This window comes from Pinus tabuliformis, chromosome 1_2 (genome assembly GCF_031772625.1).
Source record: "Pinus tabuliformis cultivar Carrire ecotype Pingquan chromosome 1_2, CPIR1, whole genome shotgun sequence".
NCBI lineage: Eukaryota > Viridiplantae > Streptophyta > Pinopsida > Pinales > Pinaceae > Pinus > Pinus tabuliformis.
In genome coordinates this window covers 130,231,007-130,249,479 of record NC_142298.1, presented here as the reverse complement: position 1 = coordinate 130,249,479, position 18,473 = coordinate 130,231,007, and the positions used below count along the sequence as shown (strand labels likewise).

General features: G+C 38.7%; 1 pseudogene; it reads right to left on the bottom strand.

Annotated features, from left to right (window-relative positions):
• Positions 1-321: 321 nt before the first annotated feature.
• Positions 322-13,467, bottom strand: LOC149204859 (kinesin-like protein NACK1; annotated as a pseudogene).
• Positions 13,468-18,473: the final 5,006 nt, after the last annotated feature.

Sequence of the window (18,473 nt, the reverse complement as noted above, 5' to 3'; positions counted from 1 at the left end):
GTTTCTCAAATTCCAAAGGCCAGGAGGAAGGTGATTGTACAAGTTTGGATGACTGATCTTCTCTTGAATTCTATGTATCCTGCAATCTTTTCTAGAGCTAATGATATCCGCCGATGAAAGATCGGATTCCTTCATCACCTCTTCAACTGATTGATGAAATGGGAAGCACTCCATCACTGACACTCGTAATGCTCTCTACTCCACCAGTCTACCCAGGTTGATGAAATCAGGATTAACAGAAATATAATGTGGTCTGGTCAGTCTGGTCAAATGAGTGATGGTTTTGGTATAAAATTTCTCTGCCACGCCTTACTTCAAATGCTAATGCATCTGAGGAACCCAAAACTGAGCTGGATCGTAACTCTACACCACACTTGTCTCTGGTGTGAATAGATCAGAGAAGTCCAGAACAGAACTTCTATGCAAACCTCTGATCAAACCCCCATTTCAAACCTGACTCGGAACATAGACTAGTTCCTACGGTACCAAATCAGTCCATCCTCGATTTAGCAATGCGCTCAATCACATCTCAAGTTGGTCTCAGAATGGATTTCGTTTCCCAAAGGAATCGAATACCTTTGCAACACCTTCGTATACTAATGCTCAGAATTTAATTTTGTATGAACTGACAAAATAAACAGCTTTTACGCAGGGTTTCCAGATCTCTGAGCGGATCTCTAATCAACAGAAGTTTTGGTTCATTTACACTCAGGTGGCGATTTCCATGAACTGGAAGTTAGAGAGCCATCTTAAATAAGCCCAATTTAATATGAGCCAGAGGAATCTAATTAAATAGGAAGTACAAGATTTTCAATGGATTGTTGCACATTCTGAAGCTGCTCTTCCAATGCAGCAATTGTTGCATCAATATTAGTTAATTTGTGGAGATCCCCTGAGCCATTCAGTCTTGAAATATCTTCCTTGAGTGTTGTATCTACTAGGCTTCTGGAAGCAGTTTCTTCTGGGCTTGAATTTTCTTCCTTTGAACACAATGCTCAAATTTCTCCTCTAAACTCTGTCACAGATGATGCTGTATCATTCTTGGGTTTACCTGATTGAGCGATATCAAGGCACTGGACTTCTTTCTGAAGGGTTGCCAAAGCTCTACTAGCATCCTTACCAAGATCCTCCTGCAGATACTCCAACTTTCTAATTTCTTGAACCAACAGTAGGGGATTTGAGGTGGACTCCCTAACAGGATGCTTCTCGGGTGTGGAGGCTGAGGATTGTTGAAATTCTTCTGACTGTAAAAGAGCTTCTTCTTGATGTTTTTGAATGCTTTGCTGATAAAAAATTTCACTGCTTGTCTGACTCACTGTTCCGTTGTCAGAGTTATGCAGTTTAGGAAATTGCAAGTCATCTGAACCCATATCATGCCCTGTGCTGGACACATCTGACACTGCACATTCATCTTCATAAGAGTTTATTTTCCGAGCAAGAGTGTGACTGGGATTAATTGAGTACTGCAAAAAAAGAGAAATAGAAATAAGTTTTGCATCCCTGAAAATGGCTGAGAACAACTTACATCTAGCTCAAGAGATGAAAAAAACTAGTTACCCATCTTCTTGACCCTTGACTGCTAGCAATGCTCCGAAGCAGGTCCTCAAATTGGCTTTGTGCAGCATCTCTTTGTTGAGTCAGCTTCTTGATCTCTTAGGCCATCTAGAATATTAGGCGACATCAAACCCCTCATCAGAGCAAGAATCACTGAATTTTATCCACACGGATATAGAGTTGACTAGTTCAAATAAAGAGTGTAGATTAGCTAGGTTTACAGTAAACATGGTGAACATCACAGAATAATTAATGAACAATGTAAGAAGACCTTCTGAATCTGGAGATCTTTCTCCTTCAACAAAGCCTCAGTGTACTGAGAGGGAGTAGAGTTCCCAGGAGCGGAGTGCCCAGGGGCTCGTAATTCATTTTCAAGCCTGGCCACTTCTTTTTGCAAGTGCTTCAATAATGCCTTGTTTGACATAACTATATTGACATGTGCACTAGTCGCAACTTCCTTTGCACAACTAGCAAAGAAGAGAGTATTCTGTGACTGTTCAACATGGCTCCGTGCAGGACTCAACGTACATATCATTGCTGTCCCAATGCATTTTGAAGAATTCGGGTGAGTTTAGAATCTCGGTATGGAATGTGACCATTCCTAGTTTTATTGTTTCCACTGTAACAAAAGTAGTTGACAAATTTGATCAATACAAACCAGAAGAACGTCTGACTTTGAAGCCATAAATAGTGTCAACAATTCATAATATTTTCATAAACATAGATAATGCCAATGTTCTTCATCCTTCATCCTTGATGTCTGAAATATTTTTTTTTGATGGAAATTGGAGCCCAATATTATACAGAATTATGTCGAACGTCAACACTGAAAACAAAAGAGGAAAGGGTAGAAACAGACCTGAGCTTCCTGATCACAGTGCCCAGGGTAAGCAAGTCGCGATTAATATGGCAACCTTCCTTCAATCTAACTCTTGCTGTGTAGAAATTTCTCATTTTCCACCCTGGTTTTCAGTTTCACCTTATTTCTCCCATATAGTTAAATGCCCTTTCCCATATCCATACATTCAATAAGCTGGAAAAATAAATTTTGCTGAAAACACAAATTCTGGAAATTTTACGGAATGCTGGAAAATGTAGAAATAAAAAATCAGTAGGTACAAACAGCCATTTAACACATTTGAACACAGTGGTTTTTGGTCAAGGTGACCCTGGACAAACCCCCTACAACTCTTGGGGAAAACCAGTTCGAGAGCTCTTTCTTATTTCTGAAAAAATGCTTTTTACAGTGAGAAATATTGAACCAAAATTCAGTAAGCAAACTTTACAACTTATCTCATTTTCCGTGCCTCACAGCCAACTGAAAACACTAGCAAACAACAAAACAGGACAGCAATAAATGTTGTACGGCCTCCTCGATTTTCGTGCCCACTTTTAGCATTAAATGTTGTTGTACGACTTGCATTAAATACGTTGTATAGACTGCAATAAATGCGCTGTACAGACTTCGATTTGCGTGTAGAAAAAAACAGCAAACTACTCGATTTCTGTGCAAACCACTCCTCGATTTCTGTGCAAACTAGCTGTACGTATTTCTAAAAGATCGTGCCAAAATCTACTTTTCACTGTGTGTTGAATCAGCTATACAAATCTGTTCAACTGCTATGTGCCAAGCTGTTGTTTCCTCCCTGCTTAGAAATCTCTCTTTCTCTCTTGCTCTCTCTCTCTCAATCTGCTCATGAAAGAATGAATGACCTTTTCCTCCTTTAATCTAACCCTAAGTGACTTTTGGGTGATCCCTAAATCTAATGGCTGAAATAGATTTAGACCTATGGCTGAGATTAAATGCTCATTTAAATCTCACTTTCTATATTTTAATTCACCCCACTTTAATAAAGACCCACTTAGTCATTTATTTCCAAAGTCACTTTTCCTTTCTAATTTTACATTGACTTTAATAAAGTCACTTTAAAATTAGACTTTAGATATGAAAGGTGTGTACTTGATCCCTTGTTCCTGTGGGACCCCCTACATTGGGGAAACTGGTCGCTCCATTAATCAGAGGATTAGTGAGCATGCAGCAGACTAAGTCTTCTGCTTTAGCTGAGCATGCTGAGAAAAGCAATCATCATGTTTGTATTGAGGAAGCTAGTGTTATTGCTAAGGTTTCGCACTTCCATCATCGGAAATTTAGGGAGGCGCTTGAGATTGAAAAGAGGCCGAGTAATCTCAATAGAGATGATGGCTAGAAAATCAGTCAGTGTTGGGTCCCAACACTCTCGACCTAGTCATCTTTTTTTTTTTTTTGATTTTGATTTTGATTTATTTATTTATTTATTTATTTTTAATTTTTATTTATTTATTTATTTATTTTAATTTTATTTATTTATTTATATTTATTTATTTATTTTATTTATTTTGTTTAATTATTTTATTTTTATTTTTATTTTTATTTATTTATTTATTTATTTAACTTACTTTATTATTTTTAAGTTGACTTATATTAATTTTTTCATTCATACCTTCTCTTTCTTTTATATTCATTTATTTATATAAAAATAGTCCTGTTTTTAATTCCTCTAATACTAATTTAACTTACTATTTTTAATTATTTATTTTTATTTAACATAAAAATTTTAATTATTTATCAATAATTTTTAACTAACTATTATCATTAAATTATTTTTATTTATTTTATTTTAAGGGATTGGTCCCCCTAGGGTAATTTGGGTAATTTTTTCCCTTAAAGATAATTTTTAATTATTTATTTTTAACTAACTATTATCATGAATTATTTTAATTACTAATTTAACATAACATTTCAATTATTTATTAATATTTTTAACTAACTATTATCATGAAATTATTTATTAATAATTTTTTACTAATTATTATCATAAAATTATTTTTATTTAATTTCTTTTAAGGGATTGGTCCCCCTAGGGTAATTTTTTCCCTTAAATATAATTTTTAATTATTTATTTTTAACTAACTATTATCATGAATTAATTTTTACATAATATTTTAATTATTTATTAATATTTTTAACTAACTATTATCATAAAATTATTTTTATTTATTTTATTTTAAGGGATTGGTCCCCCTAGGGTAACTTTTTCCCTTAAATTATTAAAAAGGGTTTTGATCCCGGTACCTAGTCAAAAGTAGCTGTTGGTCTTTTTAGCCGTTGGAGGCTCTGCTCTGTCTATTTAACTTGCTAAGCTGGATCTGTTTCTTCAACTTGTCCTGACGATGAACCACACTGGTTGGTTTGAAACGCGTCGACAAATGATGTTTCATGTGATCTTCGCCGAAAAATCTTTTGTAAACTTGATATGGATCATAGAAGCCTAAACTCTAGTATAGACTTTAGTAACTTTATCACTTAAAGTCACTTTTAAATTAGATTTAACTTTATAAAAATTATAAAGTCACTTTAGGAGAAAAATTAAATTCTTTTTGGACACTTTTCCCTAGGCCAAAGATTAAAGCCTTAGGGAACCACCTGTCCTCCGGTACCAAATTTCAACACTCCCTCTTACCGAGGAAGGTGTTCCTCACCACACCCATCTTGTCTCTGAAGTAGTCATGCTTGCCCCGTGGTAAGGCTTTGGTAAGAATATCTGCAACCTGCTCATCAGTGGGAATATACTCAAGCTTCACAGCTCCTTTCTGAACATAGTCTCTGATGAAATGATATTTGATCCCGATATGCCTTGACCTATCATGAAATACTGGATTCTCCGTGAGTTTAATGCAACTCTGATTATCACAGTAAATCACTGAAGGTCTCAATGGCTGACCAAATAAGCCAAACAACATCTTGCGAAGCCAGATGGCCTCACAACTAGCTAGACTGGCTGCCATATACTCTTCTTCTGCTGAACTCAATGCTACTGATTGCTGCTTCCGGCTGAACCATGACACTACTGCCGAACCCAACCCAAAACAACACCCTGAAGTGCTCTTCCTATCAGAAGCACAACCTGCCCAATTAGAATCAGTATAACCTACCAATCTCACTCCATCCCCCTGCCTATAGTCCAAACCATAATCCACTGTCCCCTGCAAGTACCGCAAAATATGTTTTGCAGCCACCCAGTGAACCTTCCTAGGCTCACACATAAACTGACTCATCGTGTTGACTGCAAAACAAATATCTGGTCTAGTGTTGACCAAATACATCAAGGAACCAATCAATTGCTTATACAATGTGGGATCCACCAACTTGGAATCCAAAGCATGAAGCTTCTTCCAGTTGGTGATCATCGGTGTCGACATGGGTCTACAATCCTCCATGTGGAATCTGCTAAGGATGTCCACAATATACTTCCCCTGCCCCAGGAAGAAATGCCCCTCCTCCTGCCACACCTCCAAACCCAAAAAGTAATGCATCAAGCCGATGTCCTTCATCTCAAACTCTGCCGCAAGATCTCTCTTGCAGTGCTCTATGAGTCTCTCTGCACCTGTAATGGCCAAGTCATCCACATACAGCACCAGAATGAGAGGCTCCTCACCTATCACAATAAAGTAAAGGTTCAGATCTACCTCACTCTTTGTGAAACCCATCCCTTGCAAGTATGTATCTATGCTGGAGTACCAAGTTCTGGGAGCTTGCTTCAGGCCATAAAAGGCCTTCTTCAGTCTGCACACATGGGACTCCTTCCCATGCACCTCAAAGCCCTGTGGCTGCTCAATGTACACCTCCTCCTGTATGAAGCCATTGAGAAATGCAGTCTTCACATCCATCTGGTGGATCTTCCAACCCATCTCTGCTGCTATCGATATAATGGAGTGGATCGAAGTATATCGAGCCATGGGAGCGAAGGTCTCCTCATAATCAACTCCCTCTACCTGGGAGAACCCTCTAGCCACAAACCTCGCTTTGAATTTCTCAATGCTGCCATCTGTAGCATGCTTTACCTTGTAAAGCCATCTAGAAGTAACCATGGATTTTCCCTCAGGCCTCGGCACCACCTCACAAACATCATTCTTCATGATAGAAGAATACTCCTCCTGCATGGCCTCTCTCCAGACCTGTTGGCTAGTTGCCTCCTCATAGCTAGAAGGCTCAAAGTCAAGGATGCTAGTAACCATTGCCATATAGCTACAAAACCTCTCAGGTGGTCTACTCTCTCTGACCGGCCTCTTAGGCTCAGCAACAGATGTGGCATCTCTCAAGGTGTCCTGAAGCCACTTGGGCTTCCTCTTCCCTGAGTGCACTTCTCCCATAGGAGAATGAAACTCCTCCTCCCCATCATCATCAAGATCCTGAACTCCTGATTGTTTGTCTGTTGTCCTCTTGCCTGCACCTGAACCTATAAAAGCTAAGGTACCGTGTGAACTGTCCATCAGTGGACTCCCTAGTGAACTACTCTGCATGCTGCCCGGAGCACCACCCCTCTAGCTCGGTGAGCCACTGCTCACTGACAGACCTGACATCCTCATAGATGTACCTTCAAATCCTCCTGATCCCTGCCCACTGGATCCTTGTGACTGAATCAACTGCTACTGAGGGTCTGGCTGATCTAGATACTCTAACTCCCGAGATCTCCTAAAGGCCCTGTCCTCCTCGAACTTCACATCCCGTCTGAAAACAACTTTCCTCTGTGCAGGAATGTAAATCCGAAAGGCCTTTGAGGTCTCACTGTAGCCCACAAGGATAAACTTCTCTGCGGTGGGCTCTAGTTTGGTCCTCTTCTCCTTGGGTATGTAGGAGTATGTAATGCAACGAAAGATACGAAGATGACCAATATCAGGCTTCTTCCCAGAAAAAGCCTCCTCCGGAGTCATGTGCCCCAAGGCACGATGCGGACTCCTGTTCTGCAAATAAACAATTGTGTTGCAAGCCTCTGCCCACAAGAACAATGGCAACCCCTGATCATGTAACATGGCTTTAGCAGCCCCTACGATGGATCTGTTCTTCCTCTCTGCAACCCTGTTCTGCTGGGGGTTCTAAGGAACAGTGAACTCCCTCCTAATGCCTGCCTCCGCACAATAGTCAACGAACTCTCCAAGGGTGTACTCTCCTCCATTGTCCGACCTCAGGGAGTTGATCTTATGACCTGTCTGTGTCTCCACAAGAGCTCTAAACTCCTGAAACCGCTTGAAGACCTCACTCCTGGTCTTCAAGAAATAAATCTAGGTCCTCCTGGAGTGATCATCAATGAATAAAATATAGTACTCATATCCACTCAAGGAAACATGAGACATCCGACTGCTCACATCAGAATGAATCAAATCAAGTATCCCAGTCGCTCTGCTGTCACTGCTGGGAAAAGGGGATTTGGCAAACTTTCCCATCGCACATCCTCTGCAAGTATCAAAGTGATCAGTACTGAAATCTGGCACACCTGTAGTGATCTCCCGCAAGGTCCTCAAGGCTCCATGATACATATGTCCCATCCTATGGTGCCAAATCTCACACAGCTCAGAATTGCTAGCTCTGTTGTCGGTACTATTGCTCAATGCCACAAGGGACTGGAATGCAAACTTGTACACCTTTGCATGGCGTACACCTATCACTCTAGCTGAATCAGCTGGAGTGCCCCTGTGATACATCAACACCTGTCCTCCCCTGAACAGTACCTCATATCCTCTGTCCTCCAAAGCTCAGACGGATATAAGGTTCTTCCTCATCCCTGGCACATAAAGAACATCTGACACCTTCAAGGGAGGTTTGGACTCCCTCTGAAATGTCAGTGTCCCCACCCCGACTGCTCTAACAACTCTGTCATCACCAAGTACTACCTCTATATCAGTGTCACTCTCTGAAAGCTCTGAGAAGTACTCACGGACTCCTGTCATGTGACGTGAAGCTCCACTGTCCACATACCAGATACCCGAAGATGCTCCGCTAATCGAGGGAAAAGCATGCTCCCTCTGAACCTGTGTGGCAGGTGATCCTGCACTAGAGGACTCATATGCAGTGAACCCAAACTCCTGGTCAAAACGAACTACAAAGTCCTCAACCTCTACTGAAGCTGCCACGTTCTGGTTCTTCCCCTTCTTCTTCTTCTTCTCCGGACATACAACTGCATAGTGTCCCATCTTTTGACAATTCCAACACTTCACCTTGGAATAGTCCTTTTGCGTGTTACCCTGTTTACCTTTACCTTTGCCTTTTCCCCCACCATTGCTTATGGAAGCCTGCTTCTTCCCTTTGCCTTTCTTGCCTCCTGTTGACAGTGCTACATCCTCATCCTGCTCAACTGGCTTGGCTGTCTCAAGCTGACCTTTCCTGATCTCTGTCTGAATGCAATGATCCCAAAACCTCTCCCATGTGGGAAGGGTCTCATGTGCAAAAACCCCATCAGCAAAGTTCATCCATGAATGGGGGAGACCATTCATAGCAATCCGCACCAACTCAGTGGGTTGAATGGCCTCTCCAATTGCTGCCAACTCATCTCTCACATTAGTAATCTTTGTGAGATATCCAGCTGCACTATCATTACCCATCTTAATGTTCTTCAGCTTCTCTTTTAGGACCATTTTCCGGTTCTCATTGGTACTCTGGTAGAAATTGGACAATGTTTTCCACATCTCATGGGCATTGCTCTTTCCTCTCACATGAGGAATGCAATGGTCTTTGACTCCGTCTAGAATCATTCTCTTACCCTTGTTGTTCTTTTTATTGTAAGCAGCCAACTGAGTAGCATCAGTAGGCACAACAACAGGGTTCTGTGTGGTATGCACCATGATATCCTAGACTTCTGCCTCCTCAAAGATACTCTGCATTCTCTCCTTCCAAATGCTATATGCCCATCCAACCTATCCTCCACCCTCAATCCCAATGACATCCTGCTGTCCTAAAACTGAAAAATAGCACTGCTGTAGTAAAGATAAAACTGATGTTTGTGAAAAATCAGTTTGCTGGAATTTTCTGAGTGAAAAATCAGTAGGCTATAATTTTCCTCCTTGCTGTCCCAAACTGCACTTTAGCACTCAAGCTCCGATACCATGTAGAAATTTCTCATTTCCCACCTCGGTTTTCAGTTTCACCTTATTTCTCCCATATAGTTAAATGGCCTTTCCCATATCCATACATTCAACAAGCTGGAAAAATAAATTTTGTTGAAAACACAAATTCTGGAAATTTTACAGAATGCTGGAAAATGCAGAAATAAAAAATCAGCAGGTACAAACAGCCATTTAACACATTTGAACACAGTGATTTTTGGTCAAGGTGACCCTGGAAAAACCCCCTACAACTCTTGGGGAAAACCAGTTCGAGAGCTCTTTCTTATTTCTGAAAAAATGCTTTTTACAGTGAGAAATATTCAGCAAAAATTCAGCAAGCAAACTTTACAACTTATCTCGTTTTCCGTGCCTCACAGCCAACTGAAAACACTAGCAAACAACAAAACAGGACAGCAATAAATGTTGTACGGCCTCCTCGATTTTCGTGCCCACTTGCATCATTAAATGCTACTATACGGCCTGCATTAAATGCATTGTACGGACTGCAATAAATGCGTTGTATGGACCTCGATTTGCGTGCAAAAAAAACAGCAAACTACTCCTTGATTTTTGTGCAAACCACTCCTCGATTTCTGTGCAAACCAGCTGTACGGATTTTTAGAAAATCGTGCCAAAATATACCTTTCATTGTGTGCTGAATCAACTGTACAAATCTGCTCAACTTCTGCCTTGGAATATGTGCCAAGATGCTATCTCCTTCTCCTCCCTGCTCAGAAATCTCTCTTGCTCTCTTGCGCTCTCTCTCTCTCAATTTTCTCATGAAAGAATGAATGACCTTTTCCTCCTTTAATCTAACCCTAAGTGACTTTTGGGTGATCCATAAATCCAATGGCTGAAATAGATTTAGATCTATGGCTAAGATTAAATGCTCATTTAAATCTCACTTTCTATTTTTTAATTCACCCCACTTTAATAAGACCCACTTATTTATTTATTTCCAAAGTCACTTTTCCTTTCTAATTTTACATTGACTTTAATAAAGTCACTTTAAAATTAGAATTTAGTAACTTTATCACTTAAAATCACTTTTAAATTAGATTTAACTTTATAAAAATTATAAAGTCACTTTAGGAGAAAAATTAAATTTTTTTGGACACTTTTCCCTAGGCCAAAGATCAAAGCCTTAGGGAACCACCTGTCCTCCGGTACCAAATTTCAACATGCTGAAAGAGATTGAGATGCGCGCTCACTCCCTACAAGATCAACAAGGTTCTGTACAAAATTGTGAGCTTCATTTACTAAAGTAAGACCTACATGAAGATTCATATGAATAGAGGAATAGTAAGCATACCAAACTCGTGACTAAAGAGCTTGAGGTGTTGTTTGGTCGTGTTTCTTGAACAGAGCTTTCAATTATCTATAGAAGAGAAGAGAATTCAGACAATGATGCTCAACATAAAGGCATAGGGAAACAACAGATAGCATGATCACCAGGACCATGAAAAGGTAATACCCTCCAAGATCAATAAATTAGCTGCCCGTACCTGTCCTTACTTGCTGTTGTCAACAATGGTCAAGTATGGTTCTCATGCAAACCACAATTTTGACACGGTAGTCGTTCTCTAGACACGTCAAAAATATATATTTAAAATAAAAAAATATAATGACTCAATCTTATTGAAACTCAGATTGAAACTCTGATATCCCATATACATGTTACTAATATTTAATGTGTATGAATTGATGTTAACATTAAACCAACCGTAATCCATATGAACATTTCTATGAAGTCTTTACTCATTAGTCCAAGTTTCAAAATGAAAAATGGTTCATTTAAATTGTTTTAAATTGCTTTGGCCTCAATATGAGGCCAAATAAGACGATGAATCCTTTGAATCCTTTGATTGGTTAAAAAGAGAAATATTTGATTTCGCTCCTTGGTTAAAAAGAAAAAATATTTCATTAATATAAACAAACTTTGATTAAAATGGAAAACCAATCATTGGTTTGAGTGTCGTACTAATGCTTATCAGTAAAACCGATTGCTATAGTCCCTATCAGGCCCTTTGGGCAGGGAGTCAAAAGTGTGAATGTAAAAGGATAAAATGAAGTTGAAATATTAAAACATCATTACATACAATTAAACTGACGTATGTACAACTGACTCACATTTATTCTTTCATAGATGTATGCTTCCTAGTTGAGATTTATATATAGAAAAGAAAACATAAGAAATATTCTGCCCTTGAAGCCATGGGACCAGTCTATTCAAACAAGGGAGCCACTGTCGTAGCGGTAGTCCCTGCCGGGGTTGAGAAACTCCAGTTCGGCGTGCGGTATTCATATCGAATTGATTTCCTGCCACTTTCTTCAATTGTGTCTTTCCTGTTTCTTTGACTGTGTATTCTTTTCACTTCTGGCTGCCGCTATGCATTGAACGCACATCTCTGGCCATGGACTTTAGATCTTTAGATTGGCTCTTAGCTACATGGTATGGTTGCATCTTCAAGCATATTTTGCTGTGCGTGGAACACTTTTCCGGACATGGTCTTCGATTCTCTGGATCGGCTCTTGGCTGCGTGGCAAGGTTACATCTTCGAGATGGGTTTCTTGATGGGTTTCAGGGCAAGATGATGACTTCGTTTTGTCACTCTTTCAAGCGATTGTGTCACTTCTGGATTGCATCTATTTCTGATCAGTGAAAATGTTGGAATGTACCGAAGAGGTGCTCTCTTCGGACTTCTACTCACTAGGGCTGGCGGCTGCACCACAATTACTTTCTGTGACGAAATGTATACGGCTGCTTAAGGTGGCATGTAGATTCTGTACTGGTGATTTTTCAACCATGGCTGCCTTCTATGATCCAACAGATACGTCAGAATGTCTTGCCCGCCCTTTTTGTAATGAAATGAATAATGTGGGATGCAGGCTTTGTATTGTATTTCGAAGCTGCTTGTGGCTACGACCTGAGCGTGTTCATGGTGGCCTTTTAAACTGTGATTTCCCCTTGCTTTCAGTCTAACCATTAATTAGACTTTCATAGCCCCTGTCGTGCACGCTATTGTTTTTGCATTTTGCTATGAATGGATGATGACCATTTGCGGTGGCCTTCTACATTGTGACTTCCACCCGCCTTCATCAGTATTAGATTCTCATGGTTCCTGTCTGCATGCGCCAGTGATTTCACCTCTGTCATTATTGAGTGTTTGTGCAACTTTGTTCGATCTTGATCTAGATATCGATTACTCTTACATATTTCTGGCACATTTTGAAGTGATCGTGTTCTGATTTTCTATGTGGCCCTATGGAGGTTAGAAAATCTAGCAAGAGGAAGTTTTGAAAGTCTTGTGTTTAATTTTTTTCTATTGGGCTATGCTTTTCGTTAGCTTCTTGTGAATAATTTGGATCAACTCGCTCTCATTAGTTTAAAATTCTTTTGCGGTATTAGCATACTTCTGCGGGCTCACATCACTTGATAACCTGTAAATAAATTCAATCAACCTGTAAATAATTTGATGCTTTAGTAAGATTAAACGATGATGGATTGATGACAACGGAACGGGGGTAGTGAATACGTACCGTGAGATGACTTCGGTTTAAATCCATCATGAAGCACGCACTCGTTAGTATGAATTGTTGTGATGCCTTGAATACAAGTGATTGTAAGACACAACAATATTCATGAGGCATTTTAAGATATCCAACAGGCGGCACCTACTTGCCATGTAGAAGCACAAATCCTTCGACATACAAATTTTAAAAGCCGATAAAATATACAACATCACATTAAAAATCAACGCTCATTTAAATTTAAATAAAAAATCACATTATTGAATTTTTTTAATTAAAAATAATAACTTGTTGATGTCCACGAACTTATTAATGTGTTTTGGTTATTTGATAGCATGTACCTTCAGCACAGGAGGAGAGCGCTGAGAGATAGGCACCTGCACGGAACCTGCACGTCTTGGGCACATCAAGGACTGACACCCCGCCATCTTTTATTTGAGTCTCTAAAATACTACGTGGCCCCATTTTGTCATGCAAGGTTACATATGTGTGACCCTTCTGCATGTATGACACATGTTTCTGGAAGCAGATTTCGTTTGCGGTGTACGAGAAATGTTAGCAAGGTTACAAATGTGTAGCACCTCTGAAGTCGCAAAGGTCTCTGAAAGATGGTAGTTGTACCCTTTATATCTAAATCATAAATATCCGTGAAAACTGGTTCTGAAGAAGCTGAAACAGAAATTGAAAAATCAAGTTCGATTTGAATCAACTACAACCCTCTTGCCATTGCTTGGGGGATTTGATGTTGTATTTCATTCTCTACGGTTGCAGCCTATCAATTCAACTGAAAAATCAGGTTCGATTTGAATCAACTACAACCCTCTTGCCACTGCTTGGGGGATTTGAAATGAACTGTCGTGAGATGTTCTATGAATTATGGACGGTTGCAGCCTATCAGTTCAACTTCCTCCCTACATGCATCTCCTCAACGTCCTGTGAATTCTGCATGTCAGCCAAATTCGTGAGAAATAGTGGAAAAAACATTTTGCATGTCAATCAGCCAAATTCATAAGCAATAGTGGAAAAACAGTGAATGAAGAGTGCAGATGAATAAAAAGTTTGTCAACAAACAGTCAACCAAACTCTCTCTCACCACTTTTCTTCACTTGTTGCTTATTGTTTGCAATCTCTGCGTATTGCTTTTAGACTCTGTGCGCTTTACCAATTTCGGCTTTGCTTATTTCTTGTAGACTCTGTATGCTTTGCCAATTTCGGCTCATTCTCTCGAGTGCACCAGAACACCGTATTCTTCTCATTCTCCTGAACGCACTAGAATAGCAGAATGAGCACACCAAAATACCTTCAGCTCATCTCATTCTCCATAGTGCACTAGAATAGCAGAAAATATACGTCTTGCATAGATGCACAAAAATCCTTGGGCAAAAAATAGCAAAATTTTGGTATTCTGCTCATTCTCTTGAGCGCACCAGAATACCTTCAGTGCATTCTCCTGAGTGTACCAGAACAATAGAAAGACCAGAATAGCAGAAAGATAGAAAGATATGTAGAAATCCTTGGGCAAAGTCCTGGGCCTCCTTGAGAAGAAACTCCAAGCCAAATATGAGGTTGATCCTAGTCAACAGAAAAAATGTAAGAGAAAGAACAAAAACATGGAAAAAATGTAACAGAAAGAACATAAACATTGAAAACACTTATGCTAAAGACAAACTGCGATAAGTGGCAATGTTATGGCTGAACTAGTGAAGACGAGAGGGGACATGCAATAATCATACACTACGCCAACCAAAACAACCATTGGCTACTATGACGAGGTAAACTCAGTCGATATAAGTCATTCACAAGGGCGGGTCATGGACCAATGGACCAGTCGCTACATTAAGCAGAGCAACATGTACATATTATTTACAACCTCATAAGAGTAACTCATTTTACAGTTTGGTATGCATTTTGTATTGCAAAATATCTATGTGAACAAATACCTGAAACTAATTAATGCAGATGAAGCTGGAGTCTAAGGGTTTTCAAATCTCTATTTTTCCATATAAATGTTCCACTAATCTAATGAATTGAATGACTATTTATTTTATGAGTTGTTTAAGTCTACTATGAGTTGTTTAAGTCTACATCTTGCAGATTGAAAAAAGGAAAGAAACCTTACTTGCGAAGTGGAGAACTTTGGTAGGGAAAAAACTAGAAACCTCACTTGCGAAGTGGAGAACTTTGGCATTTGAAGTGTTCCTGACTACAGACATGAGCTTCAGAGATAACCTTCCTTGCAATAGATTTCTGTCTCATTTACCTGCAATAGTCTTCTGCCTGATTTACCTGCAATAGCCTCCTTTACCTGTGTTTATCTCCTTTACCATCCAATCTCTCTGGATGAATACACAATGAGAACATGTGGCATCAAAGAGTTGTGACAGAATTCAGGGCAACAAGAACAGGTGGCACCCAAGAAAATGGTAGTGGCAGCATACAAGAAGCGAAAGTTACTTTGGATATAGCAAAATAGACAAAGAAGAAATGCTCTACATTTAGGAAATGAACTTTGGATAAAAATGCTTTTTACATCTAAAGTTGCCTTGGGAAACATGAAGTTTCCAATAAGAGGTCGATTTGAAAACTTTGCTTAAAATTTTGGTGCAGCCAAATTCCTAGCAAAAACTTTGGTTAAATATTTGTACACAAGCGAAATGTTGGGTCAAAGAAGTGTTTAATTGTCAGTCAACGATGTATCGAATGCTTATAGTCCCTGCTATGCCAGAGGCAGGGACTAATAAGGAAATCCAAACCATACATAAAAATAAACAAAAATATATACAGTGAATAAATGTTTAGAAAACCATATATGAAAATACACAAAAACCAAGACGCTGTATGAAACAATTAGGCAAGGATTTGATTAGCAAGAATAGTCTTTTATTGCTTCAAAATTTCTTAGTACAAGGTTTTGCAGACAAATGGTATGTGCATAAATAAAAGATGGTGGATCAAATTCAGTTTTAGTGGACCAACAAGTTGAAGGAAAATCATACCCTGTAAGACCATCACTCAATAAAAGGAGAATCATACCCTGTAAGACTATCGAATTTGTACTCAGTTGACGTAACATGACCACCATACTACCTTTAAAGTTCACAGTTGCATTCTTACCAAGTCAATTCCTTCTCCCTTTGGATTGATTTATTTCCCTTGGGATTGATTGACGAATGAGGAGGCTTGCCTACGATGCATGTAAGAGTGCACCTGCCTCATTAGGGACTTGATGGTGTTAGGGACTTGAAGGTGGGAATTGGGACTTCAAGTTCTTTTACCTATCTTCACGCTGGTAAAAAACGCAAGTCTAGGAGTTAAGCTCTTCAATCACTCTCTAGGTTATGGGTAGGCATAATAGACGATAAGGTCTTGACTATGCTGGACTTACCCATCTATCATTGACTTCTTATATTGCATCGCTCGTCCCTCCCCCTTTAAGTAGTTCATTTATTGCTTTAACAATGCCACCTTTGGGAATTTCCCACCCATATAGACTAGGTTTCTAATGGGATTTTTCGATCCCCATATGCCACCTTAGTGAATTTCCTACCCCCACATAGGTGAGTTAGGTAAGTTTATAAGGGGAATTTTCCATCCATCTAATAAAAAAATAGAATCCTATGTAATCTTGTGGTACTTATCGAAGGGATTAAAAAAGAATTAGATTGAAAATAAGGGCGAAGGAACGTTGCAGTGATATAATAGCAAGTTATAGCTTATGTTTTCCAAAGTAATAAAAAACGATTGAGTTCTAATATATGTTTCACATGTGTATGCTAATTTATCTAGATAACTGGCTATAAATGGAGCCGCTCTAATGATAATTGAATTTGCATACAAAATTTGAGAAACCTCATCCATTTTGTCATGCATATGTATTGTTCATTGTGTATTATGAACTGAGCCTTTGCAATTCAATATGACAAGTTGTCCACAATTATGCCTTTGCTTGCAGCATCATATATTAAAAAAAAAATATTTTAAAATGTTAATCATATATCAGACATGTAGTGTGGGCCATGCAATACATCATTAATGCGTGGCGGTCATACTTTACTTAACTCATTAAGCGATATGAAGATCCTTTTGGTGGGTCTTACCGATTCTGGATATGCATTAAATCTTTGTGATAATGAAGGCCGAGAGGGAGAGACACGGGTCTTTTATGATAATAAAGAAGGCCGAGAGGGAGATTGGTGAATTGTTGTTTACCCTCTTCGTTCAATGACAGTAATGTATTTATGTTGATGTCCCGCTATTGGATCAAATGCTTGCATACGTGTAAGCCACCACAATTGCATTGTTGATGGTGATGGGACCTTGACTTGAAATTTTGCTTCGAATCTTGCATAGGGTATGGCTTGACGGAATTTGCTTCCTCCATAGTCAACCTTTATATCTAAGACCCTATTTTTTTCATAACGTCATTTTTTTCATATCCCACGATATGTCGTGGGTTGATATAATAATTGATATATATACCATTGTTAGCACCAATGCAGATTAAGGATATAGCACCCTTTGATGATTTATGAGCCTAATTTGTATGCTGAAATTGTTACATAACATTAGGGCTTTTCGATAATGCGATCCTTTTTGGTTGATATATGTCGAACTTTAAGAATAGTTTGCATAAAAGGGCCCATGGTTGTGGATTTTGGTAATAATTGGTATCAAAAGGAACTTCAAGAATAGTTTGCATAAAAGGGGCCATGGTTGTGGATTTTGGTAATAATTGGTATTAAAAGGACTTTGATTTTGATAAGGATAAGGAGGGTTGCGAAATGAAATTTTTAATAACAACTCGTTTGTAGTTTGATAAAAATAAATGTAAGGGTTTAATTTTAATAACAACCTGCTTGTAGTTTGATAAAAATAAGTGTAAGATCTAATTTTTAATAACAACTCGCTTGTAGTTTGATAAAAATAAGTGTAAGGGTCTAGGACTTTGCATGAAATTTTTAACAACAACCCGCTTGTAGTTTGATAAAAATAAGTGTAAGGGTCCAAGGTTTTGCATTGTAACTTGGTGTAATTTTGAAATTTTTAATAACAACCCGCTTGTAGTTTGATAAAAATAAGTGTAAGGGTCCAATTTTTAATAACAACCCCCTTGTAGTTTGATAAAAATAAGTGTAAGGATCCAATTTTTAGTAACAACCCGCTTGTAGTTTGATAAAAATAACTGTAAGGGTCCAGGGCTTTGCATGAAATTTTTAATAACAACCTGCTTGTAGTTTGATAAAAATAAGTGTAAGGGTCGAAGGCTTTGCATTGCAACTTCGTGTAATTTTGAAATTTTTAATAACAACTCGCTTGTAGTTTGATAAAAATAAGTGTAAGGGTCCAATTTTTAGTAACAACCCGCTTGTAATTTGATAAAAATAAGTCTAAGGATCCAATTTTTAATAACAATCCACTTGCAATTTGATAAAAAAAGTGTAAGGGTCCAAGGCTTTGCATGAAATTTTTAT